A 23984-nucleotide genomic window follows, 5' to 3' on the forward strand; every position below is an offset into this window, starting at 1 on the left:
AAAAAATCCAAACTGTAAAGTGAAAGAAACTGCTCCACGAACGTTCTGTATTCCACCGTTTATTGAGAAATTACCTAGGTTTCGTCTGTCTCCACAGACTTCTTCAGATAACATAAAAAAATGTACTAGAGCCACTTATATAGTACACATAAATGTGCGAGGGAACTGCCTGAATTTCCACTACATCGGTAGTGTTTCCTGGTCCATCGGATAACATTGTGGTTCGTTTCTTGTGTTTTACTAGGCTGTGTGAACTGCCTTACCCTCATCAATGGCCTTAGTGACTGTTTCAAAAAAGTCGACTAGGTTCAAAAGGCAGGATCTGCCTTTGACAAAGCCGAATTGGGTAGGATCCAATGTCTGTAGGTCCCCAATGTCTTTGTTTATGAGTTCCATAATGATCCTTTCCATAGCTTTGCAGACCAGGCTTGTCAAGCTTATGGGGCGGTAATTTCCAGGGTTCGTAGAAGCACCTCCTTTGTGGAGTGGGACCACTGTTGCTGTACACCACTCATTGGGTACGTATCTTGTAGTAAGGCCAAGATTAAACAGCAGCCTTATGTGCGGGTTTAGTTCCTCTTGGAATTCATGTAGCATGCAGCCCGGGACACCGTCTGGTCCCATTGATGCTGTGTTTTTAGCTTTGGAGAGGGCAGCTCTCACCTGGGCATCTGAGATGTTAGGGAGGCTACACTCTGCCGGGATAGATATTTCTCCTTTTGGGGGGGAGGGGGCAGAGAAATTTGCACTGAACCTGTCTGCCAGAATGTTGGCAATATCTGTGGGTTCAGTGCATTTTGTGTCATTTTGGACTAACTCTGAGCATATCTGGGAGTTTCCACCCAGGTTTCTAACATAGCTAAAAAAGGCCTTGTGATTGTCTTTTGTGTCTTTTGCGATTTTTCTCTCAAAGTTGGCCTTGGATGATTTTATGAGTGATCGAAGTTTTTTGCTAGTACTGATCAGATACACAATACCAATCATGAGATGGTTAAAACATCCAAATAAAACATCTTCAGTCATTCAGTAATTTAAAAATAAGTCATATCCACCATAAAATATAGCAATTATATGTAAATAAAATTGTAAGCACTAACTTAAATCTCATTTGTATAAGTCCATGAACTTCTGAAGAAAAGTCCATGCTAGACAAATTAATATTTTTTGTTAAATGTTTGTCTGAAAAATTATTGTAGTTTAAACGGGAAAAAAAACAGAAGGCAGTTTATTCATTTTAATCATTAATCAGTTTAGAGTATAACTGAGAATGAGAATTTCCATCTGTGACCTTGTTTATTATAATTCCATTCTTGTTCCCTTTGAAATGTGTCAAGCCCCTTTCTTCTTTAATTATAACATAGAAAATTATCCTGTCAGCTCATAGTCCCTGCATTACCTTCACAACAAAAAATATTTTGAATTCTTGGGTTGCTTTGTTCTATCCTTTTGACAAAGTTATAGGAGAACATCCACTCTGTTACTCATTTAGAGGATGGAATAACAGGATAGAAATGAGTAACCAGAATCCAACACAAGGATACACAAGCCAGTAATAAAATCCACCTTGTTGCAATAAGAAGAACTAGAGTCATGGATCCACACCAATAGCAAAAAAAGGTTAATAAAAGTTATGTGCTTTCATTACCACTTTGAATTTACTTCATCAGAGTACAGACGCAAAGTTTTCCTACAAGTAAAGTATCAATAATGAAAAGCAAAACCTTCTGCTTAATGACTACTACCCCCACCCAAGATAATATTTGAACACTTTGGTCTGTTTAATATAGACGTCCTCAGAAATAAATTAGTGAAATTAACACACCATTTAAATACACAATACCAATCATGAGATGGTTAAAACATCCAAATAAAACATCTTCAGTCATTCAGTAATTTAAAAATAAGTCATATCCTCCATAAAATATAGCAATTAGTTTATAAAATCTATGCATATCTACTGAAGCAATATGTACAATTACTTTACTTTTAATCTTGATATGCATTTTATACTAATGCAGTTGTTTAATCCAGCTCTGTGATTAGCATTCAGTCCACTTTGCCATAACATTCCTTTGAATCAGTGTCTCCTTTTCTTCTGTCACCCTTGACTCCATCAATACCAAAGAAGAGAACATTTTCAATGTTATTACATATTGCACTGAATATGCAAACAATTTGTTAGTACCAAGTTTGTGTTTAATTGCATACAGTAGTTCTTGAATCCCTTGATGTAGTCTTCTCTAACTCTTGCCCACATTAAATGTTGTACAGGTGACAAAAAAGAGTAACATATACTACTCTACCAAAGTTAAATTGTCTAAATAGACAATTTAGCTTAAAACTTCTATCCACAGACGGTGCTGCAATATTAGGATCCTTGTTAATGTAATAACAAAATCTATAGAAGCTAGATGCAAAGATTCCATAAGCATCATATTTCAGAGTGACCACAATGAGCCTTTGTAACAAATTCTAAATTAAATTCTAAATTAGCTTGTCTATTAAAATGGGAGTAAGATCCAGTTTGTGATGTATTGTGCATTTTATATCCATCAAATCCTCTGAAAATATTAAGGGACATAAAGAGTTGTAAATTTTCTGGGTAACATCTCATCCCTACCTTTTAACATATTGTTACTACTTAATCTAGGAGCATAATTAGTGTATCACCTTTCCCCTAACATAATTAAGAATGTCTAACAATTTTTTTACTGCATCTTTCATGAGGCATTTTACCCATTGTTTTCAATTATTTGTGAAAAGGTGTTATTTGTAGTTGCTCTTCTAGATAAATAAACCACCTGCCGCTTAAACACACCCCATTTGATGTAACTGGGATGTCCACTTTAAGCAGGTAGGTAAAATATAGGGAAGGTGAATTTCCTGTGAATCTTTCAGTGTAGCTTTGTGTCCACAACATATAGCATTATATCCGAAATGATAAGAATAGATGTAGCCCATTACTCAATTAATTAAAAAAAATCATTATATTTAAATATGGTGAAAAGTTGTCAGCATCTTGGCTACTGTCAGGTCAGATAAAAAAGATGGAAGCAATAAACCTACGTATAAAAAATACACACATACACACACACACACACACACACACACACACACACACACACACACACACACACACACACACACACACACAACACACACACATGCACATACATGTGTAGAAGATTGTTTTTTTTCTGTTGCATAGTTTACATGTGACATAAAGCAAAAATATGATATGTTTTTCCCCTTCTGAGTCATGTGACCATATTTAATATAGAAAGTGTGGATTCCGTTTCAGGCAGTGCTGATATAGGTCATACTGACATTTTCCTCTGTGCTGCAAATGTACATCAACGTCTCTTTTGTTCCTCGTGTTCATACAGGAAGAAAAGGAGATACTGCAGGAAACACTCAACTCAATTACTTGAGAAAGAAACACGATCACTGCTCATCTAAAGGTAACTTAACTGCTTTGTATCTAATGTTGTGTGAAAACTTGTGATCACAGAAAGTTGCTCTAAAAGTACATTTTGGTAAAATGTGAGTTTATGCCATTTCATTTAGGAAACATTGGTCTTATCTTTTGCGCTGCAAACAGACAGTTTTCTTATACCAAAGCATATAGTTGTTAACATTACATTTTAGAGACCTAGGAATTTGAGTGATTGTTCATTCAACAATATTTTAAATTCAATAAGCATGTTGTGTAGATGTATTGAACATGTCTTTGCTGAACACAGCATGTGAATGTGTGATGAGAAGCATAGGAACCTGTTCATTCGGGCTGCTGATACCTTGATACTAGACTGTGTTATGCTAAACCATGATACATATTCCAATAATAATGTGCTTAGATGTATGGAACTTGCAGTTTTGCTTTAAATGCATGCTGTAGTTTACATTTGTTGTATTAAAACGCCAGCTGAATATATTACTACAATATTTTTAAAGCAAAATGGATAAAAAGTGTGTGTATATTTGTGTATAAGGGAGAGGTGAAGCTTATTGAGAAGTTAAAAGCATGGCAGGAAATATAGTAGCATCTCTAAACATCATCAGTAAACAAATGAAGAATGTCAATTAAAAAGGTATTTTTACATTAACTGATTCTCTTACTACCCTGTTAATCCATTTGAGGGTCAAAGGAGAGATAATGTCTCCAAGCTCTCAGAGTGTGTAAGGCAGGGAAACATCCTGAATAGGGTGTCAGCTCATTAGTGGAAAAAAGTGCCATTACATATACATGCCACTTACACCTACAAATAATAGGGAAGATCATCAATTCATCTACAACAAATCTTTGAGATGTAGGATGAAATGAGAGCAACTGATGGACCTATTATGATTCTGGGAAGATGGACAGACTCTGCACAAAAAACACCCTATCTGAGACGTGAACTAGCAGAAATGTTGTAAGTGAAAACACTAACTGCTGCACTGCTATGCCAAACAGTATTTTTCTGCTGGGAAACCAAACTGTTTTAATCTTTAACTAAGAAGTGACCACTTCATGCAGACTAATGAAAATAACTCTGCTTTAGTACACTACAAGATCTATGACTGAAATCACTTGTATCATAAACTGATAGAGTACATGGAAAAAATAATCCATTAAAAACACACACACACACACACACACACACACACACACACACACACACACGTATATGGAAACATCATGCAAGAAGCAAACTTATTTGAAATGGGATGACATCACATGGGTAATGCTATAATAACATAAATGGTGATATGTCTTTGTTTCTGAGAGTCTCGGCATCTGGAAATCAAAATGTAGAGAAAAAATTCAACATTTTAGGTTACTTATAGATTTAAAGGTAGATAACAGTATTATGTTATATAAGTAGTACCTGCATAAGTTTGTGACAAAATGTAACATAAAGCTTGTCACACTTTTAAATGTTGACTGATTCCATAGTACTCAAGGAATGGTGGGAACTGTAAACAAGTTGTATTTTGTTAGATTTACTTTCACTTGGTTTTGATAATCTGTATTTTATAATATGAATCTTGCAGGAAGGTAACTTACCCAGGTTACTCCGTGGAAGGTATCTTTGGGTCTAATTTAGTCTTGCCAGCTTAACTCATGAATAAAGAAGAGAGCTAAAAAATGGCCATGTACCATTGATTATATACAAAAAATCCGAGGTTAAAATATAACTTTACTGAAGACACTGCAATTAAAAATCCATTTTTGATGTTAACAATCTGAGATCAAAAACATTTATAGACTCCTGGGTGAGGGGTGGGGGGTGGGGGGTCAGTAAGGATAAAACACTAAGCATATGAAGAACATACCGGCATCTAAAGTGGAAAACTGGACTTCAGTTTATTGCCTGAGTGACCTGAGGTAGAAACTAGCTGTTTTGTACAGAGACCATGATAGAAGGTATGGATCAAGACAAACGTGAAGATATTATTATTAGCTATAATGTGATAGGAATGTGTAATGCTGTAATAAGCAGAGGGTGGACATGCAACATCATTTTAACACATCTGGTTATGAAAAAAATTCCAGAGTGACATAGGGCACAACCTCCAAAACATATCCACTTCTACTGCCACTAGTCTTTGCCACCACAGATATACTGCTAGCAGTAACAGCACTGATCTGTGTGAAACAATGCTGAAAACAAATAAGACCAGGTTCTTTGGAAGGAACCATTGCTATTAGGAATGTGAACTATGGCAAAAAGCTAAAGAGCCAGACACTGATAAAAAGCATCTATCCATGCCTGCTGCTTATAAACATTACACGTAACAACTGAGCAGGAATATATTTATCAAAAAGAACAAGAAAATATGAAGCAGAGACCAGGTAGAAAAGGATACCCCACAGTGGTGCAATGGATACTGGTATTGCCTCTCAGCAAGAGGTTCTCCATTTCAATTCTCGGCTACTGTGCCTTGTGTGCAGTGTCTGCATATCATTCCTGTCTTTGCATTTGTTTTATTCTGGTGCTCCAGTTTCCTCCCACATTCCAAATCCATGCAGTAGGTGGATTGGACAATCTAAATTGGCTATTTGTGTGTATGTGTGGTAAGGAAGAACAGCCATGGGAGAGATAGCCACACAACTGTGTATACATTGGCTGTAGATGGCACTGGTGAAGTGACACCTCAGCCCCATGTGCAAAAATGGGAAAAGGAGCTGGGATGGGTGGATTTTACAATACACTCCAAATATTTTATGACATCATTTTTCATTTAGGTGGAATGTGAGTTTCCGTTGAAGAATCTATTACACTGGGAAAGCATTGTGGAAATATGCGAAAGTATGAGGCTACAATAATTAAATCTAATGCATATTCATAACTGTGATAGCATTTTAAATATCTTTGACAAGACTGTCAATGCATACTTTGTATGACCTTCCCCTAGGATGTAAAGTAGCACAATATCCAATAAAGAAGATTTTGCCAATGAATGTAAACTTGACTTTTGAGATAATATGTACTGATCTGATAGATGGCAGCTGTGATATTCAAAAGTTACTTTAGAGTGAGTCATGATTCATTGTACTAGTAGGGTATTCTGAAAAGGACCCAAACCAAGTATGAGGAAGCGGCATATCTTGGTTCTTACTAACCACTAACAACCAAGCCAGAAATTATTTAGTTAGTTATATACACACCTCCGTATATGGGTACATTTGATGCACAAGAGCTGAAATAATTTATAGGTGAAGGTAAAAGGGTGCAAATATAGGGTTAAGGGTTTTAAATCTGGGTCAAATAGCTAGGTAAAGGATTAAGGCTATCAGCCATTAATAAGGTCCTTCTTTAAGCAGTATTTGACTCCATTTTCCTATTATATGACTGAGCAAGTCAATTAACCAGACATTTCTTCCAGGATAAGTCTGAAAAAAAACTACCACAAATGCACACTAAGATGGATTTAATTATCAGAAATATTTATTACAAAAATTATGCAAAAAGTCATCAGCATTTGCATTCATAGAGAACACAGAAAATTTCTTTAGACAACAAACAGCTCAAAATGAGGTATTTAAATAAGCTTTTGTAGAATATTGTGTTACTGAGTCTTTAAAAAGGTCCATGTGGTTTAGTACTCTACCCTGGTAAAATGCAAATAAGAATTATATTAATGCAATGTGCCAACATGGCCTGATTCTTAAACATTCAGTTAAATGCACTTGCTTGTATACATGTGTAATTGTTATTTTGAGCTAAATTAGGAAATGATCCTTCCTTTTATGTAAAGAAAAGTGCCACTGTGCAGGAAGAAAATATAAAACAAAAGGTTTGCATGTGTGTGTAATAAATAACATTCAAATAAATATATTTTGAAGCTCTTTAAGACTCAATCTACTTGCTGGAATTAAACAAAACTGAGACCTGACTCAAAACATTTTAGAAGGAAATGAACACATGCATGTGTCTGAATCTTTTCAGTGAGGCTTTTCAGAAAATGTCTTGCATCTCTCAAGTGCAAATGCAAACACATTCACGCAGATGTACATGTGCACACTTACTCGTCTGCATATATAGATATGCAAATATTTTTCTTATCTTTTTTTTTCCGGCCACAGAGACACCCTCTTTAGATGAATAGAAGATCATTACCTAAATGAGCTCTAAATAACTGTTACACATGTATATACAAGCATTTATCTTTTGCTGAATTTTTAAGAAGCAAACTATGTTGATAGATGATATCAATATAATAAAGTCTGATGGATATGCATAATGTGTAGGCAATCTATGGCTTGCAGGACCTCACAGAAATGGGCTGCCTCATAAATTATACCATCCTGCGGAGCCGGATTAGCTCCGTCACATTCTGTGGATGACTGTGATATCTATACATGTCCCCGGTATGTTGCTGAATGCTCCCTGTAACTAAAATGGCTAAAGCCACACATACCTTAGTATACACTAAATGAGTATACCATGCATCCCACTTGTGGGTGACAGATATGGAAAATGGCCAAATGCGGCCCTAGGCAGGGCAATGGATTAGGGCCCACAATTATGATAAAAACATTGTTAAACCTGTCACTACGCATGCTGTTTTGTTCTTTTTGGATGAAGTTTAAAACTTTTATTAAACATTTTGCAGCAGAAACACTGAAAGCAATCTGATGAAAAAATCAAATACACTGAAAACAGACTTAGTATGAACAACAATAAACTTATCATCCTTTAAAACTCACATTTTTTGAAAATGTGTTTGGTAGTCCATTGTACTACAAGAGATGTGCTGGCATTCAAAGTGAAATAACATTTAGCAAATCACTAATTAGCGGCTATCTTAAGGGTGCAGGAATTCAAAAAGACAAATAAGCAATACATTTATTAGCAGCCTGGGATAGTCCACTGGACACGTTTCTTTTTCAGGGGCAAGAATATATACATATTCTGATGCATACAGTATCTCTGATGCATTCTGTTGGGCTACCAGTCTGGAGGTGTGCACATCCTTTATGAATATGGTGCTTTCATATTCATAAACAATGCGCACACCTCCAGACTGGGAGCCCAACATAACGCATCAGAGATACTTCAGATGCAGCTAACATTGGGTAAGACAGAGATTCAGGTCGCAGCCTGCTATAGGTCTCCAACCATCTCCCAAGACTCACACTCCACATTCCTAAGCACCCTGGAGAATATTAGGGTCCAACCTAATAGTCTATTGGTTAACTTCAACTACCTCTCCATTAACTGAGAAAGCTACTCATGTACCAGTGCACTTGCCCAACATTTCCAATGCCCTGGACCAGCTCGTTCTTACCCCCAATAGAGGTGGCAACATCCTTGACCTGGTCATTACTAACATGGGCAACCGTTGCTCTACACCAATAGTCAACTCCTCCCTGGTTAGATCCGACTACAAACTAATCACCTTGGAAATCCATAACCTTCTCATCCACAAAGGTAACCAGCATGAAAGACTTCTCCAAAGCTAACTTTGGGCTCCTAAAAACAGAGGTGGCTAACTTCACGGCAACCATGCAAATGGAGAATAGTTGCATGACCGCTGAATCATATGCCAGTGCACTGTATGAACACGTACACAAGTGCATGGATCTCACCATACCAAATAGAACCAAGATGCTGTCCTCCAAAAAAAAGGAAGCCAATCTGGTAGTCCCATGCCATAAACAAACTCTACAACAGAAGGAGGAAACTGATGCGGAATAAGGTGAAGTTCCAAGACTGGAAAAACTCCCTTATCAGCCTCAACAAAGAGTTGAGATCCCTCATCAAATCCGCTAAAGCTAGCTATGGGAACAGAATTGCAGCAGATAGTAAAGACACCCACAAGGCCTTCTATAGTTATGTAAAGAATCTCCACAGCAATACCCAGATTTGCTCTTAGCTACTGCACAATGGTACGTCCTATACTGAGTCAACAGATATTGCCAATATACTGGCCGACAGATTCAGTGCCAACTTTACCCCTAAAGGACCAATCACAACAAAAAACAAAAAATTAATGAGAGCTTAAGAGAAGGAGATCTACGTAATGAAACTGAATATATAGAGTTGAGATGGATTGTTGATGTTAAGGCTTATGTTTCTCCTGGCCTGAACAGTGCTGTTTCTTTAAAACCTCTCTTAAGAAAAAGAGGTTTGACACATTAATTCTCATTAAGTGTTTTTATTGGTTGTTATTTACATTTAAACTGAATGCTTGCATAAGTTTTTATTAAGGTCTGAAGAAGAGGGTTACCTCGAAAGAGCTTACTTAAATTATTTATTTTATTGGTAATAAAAGTGTGTTGTTTTTTCTCTGTAGCCACCACACCTTTTTATTTTATAGTATCCCTGGCTGTGTTCTACATGAACTACAGAGTGAACTGGCACCTCGCCTGTGTGCCCTGTTCAATGACAGCCTCACCTCAGGCTTTGTCCCTACTGAATGGCGCAACTACAGTCATTCCTCTTCACAAAGGAGGAGTGACTACAGACCGTGGGAACTACTGCCCCATTAGCCTGATGAGTCTGATATGCAAAGCTATGGAACACATCATTATGGACCTAATAAACAAGGATACAGGAAATCTCCAAACTCTGGATCCCACACAGTTTGGTTTTGTGAAGGGTAGATCATGCCTGCTCAACCAGGGCGACTTCTTTGAGTCAGTCACCAGAGCTGTGGATGAAGGCAAGGTGGTTGATACAGCCTACTTCGATCTGGCCAAAGCCTTTGATACCATTCCCCACTTAGGAATCATAGAAAAACTCACTAAGCTAGGCATCAACCCCTATATCACTAGGTGGGTTGCAAACTGGCTTACAGGTAGAACCCACAGTGTCAAAGTAGCTGACTTTAAGTCAGACTGCCGACCAGTCACGAGTAGAGTCCCACAGGATTCAGTCCTGGGTCCTGTCTTGTTTGGTATCTACTTCTCTGAAGTCCAGGCCAACACAAAGGGACTCCGGCTGACAAAGTTTGCAGATGATTGCAAGTTGGGAGCTATTATTAACTCCCTAAGTGATGTTGACATCCTACAGAAAGGCCTCACTGAGACCAGCGACTGGTGTCAAAACCATGTGTTGTCATCCCCTTTGGGAAAAACCCAGTTCCCATGAACTGCCACGTCGATGGTAGTCCACTGAACACAGAAGGTGTTATAAGAGATCTGGGAACACAGGCTGACAGCAACCTCTCTTTTGACTACCACATTGCCACTGTGGTCAGAAAGTCCTTCTATGTGGCACATCTCATTACTAAGGATTTTGTATCCAGGAAGAAAGAGGTCATTGTCTCCCTCTACTCTTCCCTCATTAGGCCAATCATAGAGTACAATTCCCCATTTGGCATGTACCTTACTAGACACCTGCAACAACTGGAGAGGCCGCAAAAGTACCTCAGAAAGAGGATCCTAGGCCTTAAATACTTGTCCTATATGGACAGACTCAAAAAACTCCAACTATTCTCTGTCTCATATTGCTTACTTAGAGGCGATCTCTGCTTGACTTACAAAGCCATTTCTGACCCAGCTCTGTTAAAAATGCTATATCTAAAGAAATGCTAATCCCTCCGCACCACACACTCCAGAGACCTCAACCTCATTACCATAATCAACAGAACATGCTGGAGGGACAGGTTCATAACCCAGAGACTGCCCCTGCTATGGAATAGACTTCCCATACATGTCAAACAGAGCACCTCACTGGCCCTCTTCAAGAGAAATCTTGATGAGTGGATGAGAAATAGAAAATTCACCCCGGGGATCACCCCAGTGGCTCTACTTGACAGAGGCATTGGGAACTAAGGTTGGGTGGCATGATGCCAGGGTAATCCTATGGGCTAGGCTTGTAAAGGCTCCAGGGCCATTAGCCTAATACACACCTATGAACTTATGAACCTATAAGAAGTGACTTAGTCAGACTCACATACAAGGCAAATGAAGACTGTGGGAATGAAACTCTGTACAACTGGAAGCAGCTCATTAATAGTTCATAGCCTACTTATCTGTACTAAGTGCCAGACAAACTGCTGTAGTCCAAAACAGTGTGTTTACACCCTTATACCTGCAAAAAACAAGTTAATATAAAAATGAATTCATAGTTAATATTTTAAATTAAACTTGTAGACTTCATGCTGCCCAGCATATTTACAGCCAAATAAGCACACTCAACAGTCAGCAAAATAAACAAACCAAGGATCACACCCAAAGAACATGGATCATATAGTGATGCTCCTGTTTACTAAAATAATTTGTTTCCCAATTTATACCATAACTACTTTGAGATATAGGAACTAAGTAATTACACACACACACACACACACACACACACACACACACACACACACACACACACACACACACACACACACACACGCACACACTACCTATGTCTGTAATAACAAACTGGTGATTTTGCAGTACCTAATGACAGCATTTTCCACCACAATTCCTCAGTCCCAATCAAAATGGGATGCAATTTACAAATGGTAGCACATATCAGCACTTACCTTTCAGGTGTAGTATGAGGAATGTTCCTCATTTTGAATCTTAAAAAAACTTTGTTTTACAATGAAAGGGTCTGCCTCATATTTAGTGTTAAAATTTTTTAAACTAATATTTAACTAATACTGAATCACTTTCATTCATCAAAAGAACTTTTAATAACTATAAAGGTACACATTTTAACCAAGGTGTGAACTTCTTTGTTGAAGGTGTAAGTGTTCCACATTTTGCCGATTTGTTCCATGTTATGATAGGTAACATTCCACATTTTGGAGTTGAAACGGTGAGAACAAGTTCAGATTCTCCAAACAGCAGCAGAGTTGGCACACAACATCAAACAGCAGCACAGGTGACTTGAACATTTACAAATTGCAGCAAGTTACAATTCCTCAAATGGCAGTGGTTGGCACACATACACATGCACACATACACACGGACACTTTGAAGGCATACAGTCTCGGCTGGATAAACTTACCAAAGGAATGTACTTTCCAACTCACAGCAGTAATGAAGGAATCTCATAGCAAGTTTAAACCACACGTGGGAAGAAGAAAAAGAAGCAGCAATATTTAAATGTGCATGTGTCGATGCACGCAGAAAAGCAGGAATGTAAATGTGCATGTGTTGATGCATGCAGAAAAGCAGAAATGTAAATGTGCATGTGTCGATGCACGCAGAAAAGCAGGAATGTAAATGTGCATGTGTCGATGCATGCAGAAAAGCAGGAATGTAAATGTGCATGTGTCGATGCACACAGAAAAGCAGAAATGTAAATGTGCATGTGTCAATGCACTCAGAAAAGCAGGAATGTAAATGTACATGTGTCAATGCACTCAGAAAAGCAGGAATGTAAATGTACATGTGTTGATGCATGCAGAGTGCTTTCTTATAGAAGAGCACTGTCTAAAAAGTTACATAATGTAATTGTTTTTATTAAAAATTAAATGTCATGGCAGCCCCCAGCCAGCACCCCCAACAGTCAGTGAGCTATAGGCAATTGGTAGGTCTTCTTGTGATGGATTTGGCTCTGGTGGTTCACATGGTTTGAACAGGTTCTTTAAGCCACGTGTACTGTAATATCCACAGGAATGAACATAGTCATCCCTCTTAATTCTGCTTGTGGATGACACAGTTTAATAAGATCTCTTACAAACTCCCTCTCCACAGTGTCCTGCTGAGTGAGCCAGAGGTATGTCAAGTGCTGTCTCAACCTGCTCTTTTGGCACTGGTGGCTGTGAAGGCCAACACTGTGGGCACTGGCTCTGATGGTAGCTGATAACATGCGCTGTTGAGCTATTGCTGCTATCAGTCTTGACATCACTTTCCTCCCATACACCATGATTTTCAGTTTTAAAAGAACCGATATGTGTCATGGTGCAGTGTGCTCATTTTTTTACATTTTCATCACTTTTGGTGTCATCATTTAAATACATTTTGTGGCTCACTTACATGGAGGTCCTCATTTGCATGTGCTATATACCGTGCTATTGTGTTATGCTTGTCTTGGAATCACCCGTAACCTGTATGTTACTACTAACCCTAATAATTTGTGCTGCACAATACAATGCATTAAACATTTATGAATCCTGGCTAAATGCAGGCAGAAAACAGAAGGCCTAAAATAATTCACGATACTTGAAACTTAAAATGGTACAGAGAAGACTGAATATTGATCAAGACAGCACATTGTAAATGTCCAGAACAATAAAAGTTATAACATAGTGGCGAAAAATGCACTAAGCAGGTAAATAAAATGTGTGTTTTTACTGGTTTGAACATGGTTTATAAACTCATTTTACATTCTCAATAACCTTATCATTGTTAAATGATATATATTTGTAATCGGGACAGAAAGTATGACTTTACAGAGATTTGAAAACAGAGCAAAACAACAGGAATTTGTGAAAGTATAAAGACACAGTTTTCACACCATTCCAACTAAAGTGCTTAGTTTCTGATCCTCTTTTTGAATTATTGATGTATAGTTCCGTTGTTTGTAATGGTTTCCTCTTGGCAGTACACTGTTCCTTCATCAAAGTGTGTATGTTTCTATGGTTGTATGAGAGTGAGTGTGTGTGTGTGTGTTTGTGTGTGTGTGTGTGTGTGTGTGTGTGTGTGTGTGTGTGTGTGTGTGTGTGTGTGTGTGAGTATCATTGTGCTTATCTTTGTATGTCTTTTATGTGTTTGGTGAAATATTAGAATGGCGATCTGAATTCTAATGGTGTGCGCAAGTATTATGACGCACAGTTTCTACACACAGGAGGAATCTACTGACAAACAGGTTCTCTTAGTTAACATACTTAATTTTTCAGACATCATGCATGCATGCAGCTTATGATTAAAGGAGTTCTTACTAGGAAGTAGAATACACTGTTCAGCAGTCAGTTTGAATAAGATAACAGTATCACCACAGTATGAATGATCCCATGCTTACAGTCTGTTGTGCTTAACTGATAACGTATTATTATCTGTCATGTATCTAGCTGCTGCACTGGAAATGCAATATGCAGACATTACTGTACTTATGAGAACAAGACAGTAGAAAAGGAGTTTAGACATTGTGGGTCACTTTTAGACTAGTGGCATATAGTGTAAAATTCCCTGAGGTGTTAGCTATGTATATCATGGATAAGGCTAGGGGTCACTTTTCCACTGCTGCTAGTATATGGCTGAAGAACTGATGCAGGGCTCATGGATTTAGATTTACTTGTAGTTAGCAATCAACACAGATGGTAAAGATTTACACTAATGTGAAAGTCTGCACCTGCAGGGAGAGGAACTTAGATCCTTAGTGATTAGTGAAAAAAGTTTGTTTTTCATCAACAAGAATTTCAACATGCTAGTAGAGGGAGGAGAAAAACAACAGGAACATTAAGTTCTTCCTCCCTTCAGAATATCAGAGAAGTAAGTAAGTAAGTAAACAATATAAGGAAATTAGTGGTAAATGGGGTAAATAAGCCTATACAGTGTTAATGTGAATGAGGGTAAAATCGTAAGCAAATGAAACATGGAAAGAAGCAATTACCAATCACCGTACTCTAGCAGAAAGCTGCCTAACCTAGTGACTTTGATGGACAGTGTCTTCACATTAGCAATATCAGAAATCTGGTACATGCTGAACCATATCTGGCAAGCAGAACCGTGCCTGGAATGTAAACATACTGAGAAATGAATTTTATGGGAAATTCAGGGAAAATAAAGCAAAATGAGGATGTTCAGCACTCTTTATAAGGTAAGAAATGAAAGTAGGAGTATAAATAAGTAAGCAAGGAGAGAGGTACTATAGGCCACATCAGAAACAGGAAATGGCAGCTTAGTCCATTCAGGGGTTATATGTAGAATCCACCCTGTAATCAAATGCACCTTTGAAAAATTACTTAGTCCACAAGAATCAGATGTCATAGAGGAATACATCATAAATCTGTTAAATACTTTCATCCTAATAATATTTGGACTCACACCTCTCAAGTGTACCTCATTACGAGGAACGTACCTCATTTGGAGTCTTAAAAAGTTCACGTTCCTCGAAGTTCCACATTGAAAGGGTCTGTCACACATTCAGTGTCAGGAATTTAAGTGAAATCTATGGTAAATAGAAATTAATTGTTTTAATTCATTAAAAGATCTTCCTTATAAGTAAAACCAGCATATTTTAGCCACCCTATGACCTTCCTAGTTGAAGTTGTTTGTAAGCCATTAGTATGTGTTCCACATTTTGTCCATTTGTTCCACATTATGAGGGCTAGTGTTCCTTATTTTGGAGATGGAAGGTTGAGAGCTATGTTTGGACTTCTGTGGAACTGTTAACAATCTATGCAGCCATATTTAAAAGATGAAAGGGTCATGTGATATAGTATCATGTGACTGGACAAACCTGGAATATTTAAAGGTATATTTCACTAGTAATACTTAAAAGTAATGCAAAAATACTCAATAATACACCGATTTATAAATATTACACTAAAATTTTGAAAAAAAATTCATTAAACAGATTTAAATCAAATCCTGGCTGCTCTTAACTTAAGGATATTACTAATATACTTAAAGTGCCATTTAACCCAGGGTCATTAGTTGCATCAGTTTTCAGTTGCCAAACCAACTCTGTCTCTTACAGTTTCATTTCCCAATCGCTACCATTAGGGGAAACTGCCACCTTTTCCGGAATCAAAAATAAAAATGCTTTAAAATTTGGGCACATAACTGCATGTCTGTTGGAACACATAACCGCATGTCTCTTTAAAGGCACTCTTGTCCTTTTTAAAGATGGTATATATGCTGATAAATTCTAGCACATAGACTTCTTTCAGTCTTTCCTATATAGAAAGAAAGAGTCATTCACATCATCCCATTGCTGCCACAATTTAAATACCACCACTTCCTTTTCTTTAATAAATGGGCAACCTATATGGTATTTATTAATGTGTTGATATTTTCAAACCTGTTTTTTTTTTATTAGGTTTACTTTTATATACAAATTGTGCCACAATGCCCTCCACAATGGGCAAAATACTTAGACGGGGAAATATCACCCAATTTTTTCTTATGTTCTTTTATTTGAATACACACTATATGATAGTACCAGTGCTTTTTCAAAGGATAAGGTGGTGTTATTGTTTATCACCATGCCTTGTACTACCACCTGATTTTTATTCCTTAAAGCAGGGATATGTTTAGTTAGTCTTCCAACCATAATCACCTCTGCTATCCCATTTAAAAGGGTTCTAGACACTCCCTTTCTTTCAATATCACTTTTAACATTTCCATCTTACCACTAAAAATGGAATCTTCTGACACCAGCCATGAAATTTTAGGTCTTTTGATAAGATTCTTTATTTGATGGAAAAAGTGGCAGCTGGTAAAATGTAGAAAGGAGATGGGATAGATGGCCTTTCTATAAATTGCAGAAGTACAGCCTTTTATTATTGGTCTTTGTGCTATGGGAGAAGAAATTTGTATTTATTGTGGAGTATTACAGGCACTGTCAAATTTATTTAAGATTCTTGGATGATATCTTCCTTGTTTGTAATTAGGGAGTAACACTGAATTTATGCACTTCATCTCCCAAGACCATATTCAGTATCTTGATGTAAGCCTGAACACTGTTAGAATTATAGAAGTGAGCTGTCCTCTCCACAAATATCACATGATCACAGAGCCATAACTAGGTTAAGGTAAAATGGATGACTGCTCCAGGCACAACCTGTTATTGAGTGCAATCTCCATGTAACAATGGTGCTGTTCTGCAGTACTAGCCTTGATGTATAAAGCCACAAAGAGATTGTGGCTTCATAAATGAATGTTATTACTGTGTTTGTGTTCACGGCTAAAGTGCTGATGTGCTCAGTATGTTGTGTTGCTAATTGTGGCAAGCTGCTTGTTACATTTGTAACAGGCATCTTCCTACAACAACAGGAGCAAATATACCTTTTTTCATCTTATATCTTTTAGAAAGACTATTTTTAGTTAATCAACTTTGACTTAAGGGACATCAGTTTTGGGGAACTGCATAGGGTGCCACTTGACCTAGCAACATTTATGAAATATCATTTAAATGTGCCCCCTCATTCTAATCTAATATCTTATTATATTTTTAGTCACTGCTTTTTCCATAGTACTTCACTATGACTTTGACATTTTTGCTACTGCCATATATATTTTAACCAAAGCAATTAGTTCACTCAGATTTCCTGTTAAGGAAGAAAAATGTAATAAACATAACTTTTTGTTTTACTTCTCTGTATTTAAGTAGTTTTCTGGCACATCTCAATTTTTTATTTTTATTTTGCCATTAAGTCCCAGACTGAACGGCATGAGTCAATGTCAAGTGTTTTTCTTCTCTTCAAAATATAATTCTACTGTATATTTCATGGAGGATGTTTAGTTTAGTTGTATGTCATGAACAAATTTTCAAGACTTTAGGTAGAGACACACACACCCATGCACACACATACACACGCACACACGCACACACACACACACACACACACACACACACACACACACACACACACACACACACACACACACACACACACACACACACACACACACACACACACACACACACACACACACACACACACACACACACACACACACACACACACACACACACACACACACACATATATATATATATATATATATATATATATATATATATATACATACACACACACACACACACACACACACACACACACACACACACACACACACACACACACACACACACACACACACACACATATACCTGTAAGATATAGCTGTCATAATTCTTACCATCTGAGCTGGAGAATGAATTTTCTAACTTTCCACACTATTATTTTTAAGTGACTTATGATGAAGAAAGAAGTAAAACAAGGATTGTCCTTATTATTCAAATAATAATAAAATGATATATGTTGTTATTGTTGGTGTTGGTGGTGGTGAGTGCTTTAATTAATTCACATATTAAATAGACTGCCATGAATATAGCCACATGTATTAGAGTCATCCTTGATATCATACAAGCAACAGGCCTCAGATCACAGTTGCTAGACCCTACCTGAGAAAAGTCAATGGAGTTGTCAAATGGGGAAGTAGAAGGGATCTGAGATCTGGAAGCAAACAGTCTTTATGAACAAAATATCATGAAGGTGTGGCTTAAAATCATTGTGTGCATATACGTGTGTGTGTGTGTGTGTGTGTGTGTGTGTGTGTGTAAAGTCTACTCAGCTATAATGCGGGGCTCTTGACTTCAAAGTATCAGATTTTAACTAAATAGGACACTGACTTAGCGTGGTTGTAATTCACTGCCATGAGAGATGAAGAATATTGGGAATGCAAAACATCTGTCATTTTTGAACAAAACCTTATATGAAACAAATGGGCAAATAATGTATCTGGGAAGAAAAAAAACTAGAAACAAATACAAAAGTGGAAGGAAACCAGTAGTAGCAACAAACATGGAAAGTACCTGCTGGGGTGGGGTGGTAATGCTATCAGATTATCTAAAATTAAGCACTTCATGTGGCAAAACAGCAACAAATACTAGTTGATACTGGAATAAACAGAAAGAAGAATAGCTGGTAAGAAAGAAACAATAGTTACTTGCTCATTACAGACCATTGTCATCTAGAGCAGTGATTGCATTTCTGGAGACAGCATCTTTCCAACAATAAAGTAGTGTTAGAATCACTTCAGAGGGAGCTATAGAATGCTGCACATTTTTTTTTCAAGAAGCCATGTAAATACTAAATATGTGAGGCTAATATGTACTGTCTTGATGAAAGAAGGCAGGGGTGCTGTACAATAAAGCAATAAAATGCTCCATGAAAATCTATGTGGCACAGATAGGTAACATATTGAGTAAACATGTATGAGAACAAAATGCAATATTGGAAAACTTCTTAGGCATGATATAAGGAAGTACTTTCACACAGGAAGGGTGGCAGGTACTTAGACCAGCCAGAACAGGATGTAGGTTAAAAACTAGGCTATTTCAAGAATGTGAAGAACACATGCAAGGTCATTTTTGTGGCATGATGAAAGCTAAGCTACTTATTTGAAACTATTGGCAGCTTATTCAATATTTTAAGAAACTGGCGGAATAGATTAGTTCTTATTAACCTAAGTTCATAGGTTCATAGGTTCATACTAGGCTATCTGCCGTAGGGCATTTATAAGCTTAGCCAGAGTGTGTTTGGCTTTCGCAACCCATTTTAAATTAATTTTGCTATGCCCTTTTTTGAGGTTAGTATACTGTGCCTCTGTCTAACAGTGACACAGAAGTGATACCCGGGGTAAACCTACGATCTCATAAGTTAGAAAAATGTTAGGCTATCCAGCTATGCAAGATTCCATTGGTTAATCATCACTGTGTTTTTTTGCCATATCCACACATAAACACAAATGCAGATGGATGGACATTAGGATGACTAATAGGTAACCAACATGCATATTAGTTCAATGAAACCAACACCTCATAATAGAACAATCCACAAATAAATTAGTATGTAGAAATGTGTAGACATGCATGTGCATGCGCAAACACACACACACACACACACACACACACACACACACACACACACACACACACACACACACACACACACACACACACACAAATGGGCTCAAAAGACAGAGATCCAGCCCTGTGGCATACAGAGATAAAACCCTAGCTATAACCCAAATGACCTTTATTCAACTAGTAGCATAAGCATTGGAGGGACTGAACATGTGGAAGGTGGGAGTGTGCAGCCAATGCCAGGTTGTCCATCCCAGAGGAAAGGTCGTGACTTCACTCATTGCATTAGTAATGATTGCAGGAATTCAGGTGTATCATCCAAAGCAAGGATACTTTTTGTTTAAAATAGAAGAACATTAAAGAGATAAAAACCTCAGAAATTAAAAAGAAAATATACAGATCAATAAGGTATACTAGCAATAAGCCAATTTTACTTTGTGGATGCTTTATCTACCCAGAGCTAGCTTTATCTGTTCTTTTGGGTTTCACCTTTGTGATCAAGCCACATCAGCTATAGCTAAATTTTGCACAACCCACACTAAAGTATGGCTTTTTGCTAAATTAACCATTGATTTGAATTGCTATTGAGTGAATGCTGAAATGCTGAAAGTGTTGTACCGAGTGAACATTAGTCTTTTGTTTTGTCATCTATAGTAATTAAACAAAAAAAAAATATATATATATATATTTCCTGTAAGTAAACATTGACAAATATACAAAAAAGGCAGTGTTATATTTTACAGTAAGCAAAGACAAATTATAAGAGAAAGTAGCTCAAGAAAGTATTCAATGCAGTTGTACAAATGTTTTGTCAGAGTAAAAAAGAGAAAATAATACAATAGTCATGGATGATCTAATAAATAATTAGTTGAATTTGAAAATTATTTTAATATGCTTTTCACAAAGAAAAAGAAAGAAGCAGTACATCTTTTAAATTTGAAGTTTTGAGAGATACACATTATCAGCCAGAAAATGTTGGGGAACAATGTGCACTGGCATGTTGATCTCCCCTAAACTACTTGTAACAATAATGAGTTAACTCATATACCAAATGACCCATATATTTTCTTTATTTTTAGTTGCTTTTCCTCCCTCTGTTTGTTGATCATCAAGCCTTCATCTAGTACCCATATATATCTTTGAGATGGCATTATTCACATTTGGTAAGCAGAAATACCAGTAGGGTACAAGTAATCATGCGGGTTTCACCAAAGCCTTGGATTTGGTCCCACATTGGCCATTGGCAGGGAAAAAAATGTAGGGACTGGGATTATAACCAAAACTCTATGAAATGAATTTCTGATTACTTGAAAGTTAAGGCAAAGAAGACTGTGGTCAGGGTGTAAGGAATAAGGAAATTGACTAGTACAGCACTACAGGGGCGTGTCTATGGTCTAGTTCTCTTCTATGAGTTTGCTTTAGACATAACTGAGGCAACAGAGAACAGGGTCAGAATTTTCACTGATGACATAGAGAAGCAGGAGAAGAAGATGAGAAGAAGGAGCCTCAGAAAAGATTTGAAAATATTGAGCAAGTAATTAGAAATGTGTCAGCTGTGGTTTATTGAAGACAAATTCAAAGTACTGTGTTTGGAACAAACAACCCTGGTGTGAGGTATTAGGTGGGAAGGGAGTGGAATTTATTGCAACAGTGTATGAAAAAGTGCTATGGGTATTGATCAGACATGGACTGGACTACCAGAAACAGAGTGAGAAAGCAATGTACCCAATATCTCTCTTAATAAACTGTTCCATTGCTGAGCAGTACATCCTCAAACTCTGGAAAGTCTCATATCATATCTCTTCACGAAGGCGGCTCGTCTACTGAGTTCTCAAACTACAGGCCAATTGCCCTCCTCCCTCCCATAGCCAAGATTCTTAAAAAATGCATACAAAGACAACTCCTTGATTATGTACTAAGCAATAATCTCCTATCTGCATCTCAACATGGCTTCAAACCTAAACATAGCACAATCACTGCCCTTGTTAGTTTTACAAACTCAATCAATCAGCTTAGAGATGACAACCAACTTATCTCGTCTGTCTTTCTTGATATGTCTAAGGCCTTTGATACAGTATCCCACCAAAAGCTACTAAATGAGCTTGCTTCCTTATGCCTAACTGAGCCAGGCCTCTTCTGGTTTCTCAGCTACTTAACTGACTGCCAACAGGCAGTTAAGTGGCAAGATGAACTCTCCACCCTATTACCATTCTCAGTAGGAGTATCCCAAGGCTCAGTTCTCGGGCCATTACTCTTCACCATATTTACCAGCAGACTTAGCACAGCCATCCAGCATGCAACCATCGTTCAATATGCAGACAACTTTTCCCTCATATATTCATCTCTCTAACTACTAGAACTCCTACAAATAACCCAACAATCTTTCCAAGACATTGAAAAGTACCTCTCAGATTCTCAACTCATACTCAGTCCAAACAAAACAAAGCTTATGCTCTTCACTAATAGCAAAGTTACTGATAACTCTCCCTCCTTCACAATCTACTCAGCTAATAAAACTAAAATTGAACCTGTCCAGCACACCAAACTCATTGGAGTCACAATTGACAGCAACCTAAAATTTGATAAACACCTCACTCTAACTATCAAAAAGGTCCACATTAAGCTAGGCTCACTATACAGAGTCAAGCCTTACCTAACAGAGGCCACTAGACATTTCATAGCTAGGACTCATCTGCTCTCTACCCTTCTATATGCCTCACCAATATTCACTAATCTCGGAAAATCAAATTTAAATAAACTGGAGTCCTGCTATAACAAAATAGCAAGATTCGCTACTAACTTCCCTTACAGATCATATCAACTGCATACACTAAATTGGATTGAACTACCCAATCTCCTATTCCTTAACCAACTAACTTTCATTCATTCCATCTTCCACCATCCAGACAACTGTCCAGCACTCAAGAGGTTAGTGCAGTCCTACTCAAATGGCAGGCAACTAAGATCCTCCAACAAACTACTATTCATAGACTTAATGAATATCTTTCTGGACTTGAAGCTGTTTGCTAGAAATGTAATGTTAAATGTGATATTTCAGGACAAAGTTCAGTCACATGACTTTTTTAAGAAACCAAATGTTTTTACTCCTGAATTTAAACCAGCCTTAGGGGCTTTTTTGAATTTATGTGAGAATGACTTAAGGACTTGTTTAGCAAATAAGTGTAATGGTGCAACTTTTTATAATTTAACCTCTAAAGAAATGGAAACTTTGCATGATTTAACTAAGGCACAGCATTTAATGATTAGACCAACTGACAAGGGTGGAGGGATAGTGGTTCTAGACAAAAGTAGTTACATTGAAAAGATGTCTAGCATATTAAATGATGAAGAGGTTTATATGAAGTTGCAAAGATTTCAAGTTACTGGAATCATTAACAGAGTTAATTTTTATTTATATGATTTGCTAATGACGAATCAGATTGGTTACAGTTTATATACCTACTACATAGATGACCTTCCCATAATACCCATTATTTATGGATTACCGAAAATGCATAAAGACGCTGTCAACCCCACTCTCCGACCTATAGTTTCAGGGAGAAGGTGGCTGACTGAGCCCATCTCTATATATTTGTGGAAAACCAACTTAGATTGGTTCTTGACACCATTACAACTATGTTGAAGGATACCAAGCAATTCCTACAAGACCTATACCAATGCTCAATAAATTTGGATGATTTGAATGACATTTTGTTTGTAACATTAGATGTTAATTCACTTTTGATGGTCATTCCAAATGATGTAGTAATAGATAGTGTAAGGCTTTTTTTGAAATCTTACAGGGTTTTTTTCTAGCTCTAAGGTAGAGCTATTGTGTGCACTACTGGATCTAATACTAGAGAATAATATTTTCATCTTTGTATCAGAATATTTTCTGCAAAAACTGGGGGTTGCAATGGGCAAGGCATGTGTCAACTCTTAGGCCAATATTGTCTTGGCTTATTGGGAAAAGCAGTCAGTTTTTACAGATGTTAGATTTAGTTC

The 23984-nt window shown here is 37.2% G+C and overlaps 1 protein-coding gene across 1 annotated transcript in view; it reads left to right on the top strand.

Annotated features, from left to right (window-relative positions):
- The first annotated feature begins 3367 nt into the window (after positions 1-3367).
- Positions 3368-23984, top strand: part of IL23R (interleukin 23 receptor) — a 168448-nt gene continuing 147831 nt past the window's right edge. The window contains exon 1 of the mRNA XM_044086805.1: positions 3368-3461. The gene's annotated coding sequence lies outside the window, so the exon portion shown is untranslated. The remainder of the gene's footprint in view (positions 3462-23984) is intronic.

This window comes from Protopterus annectens, chromosome 10.part0, assembly GCF_019279795.1.
Source record: "Protopterus annectens isolate FY-2018-M chromosome 10.part0, PAN1.0, whole genome shotgun sequence".
In the NCBI taxonomy this organism is placed as follows: domain Eukaryota; kingdom Metazoa; phylum Chordata; order Ceratodontiformes; family Protopteridae; genus Protopterus; species Protopterus annectens.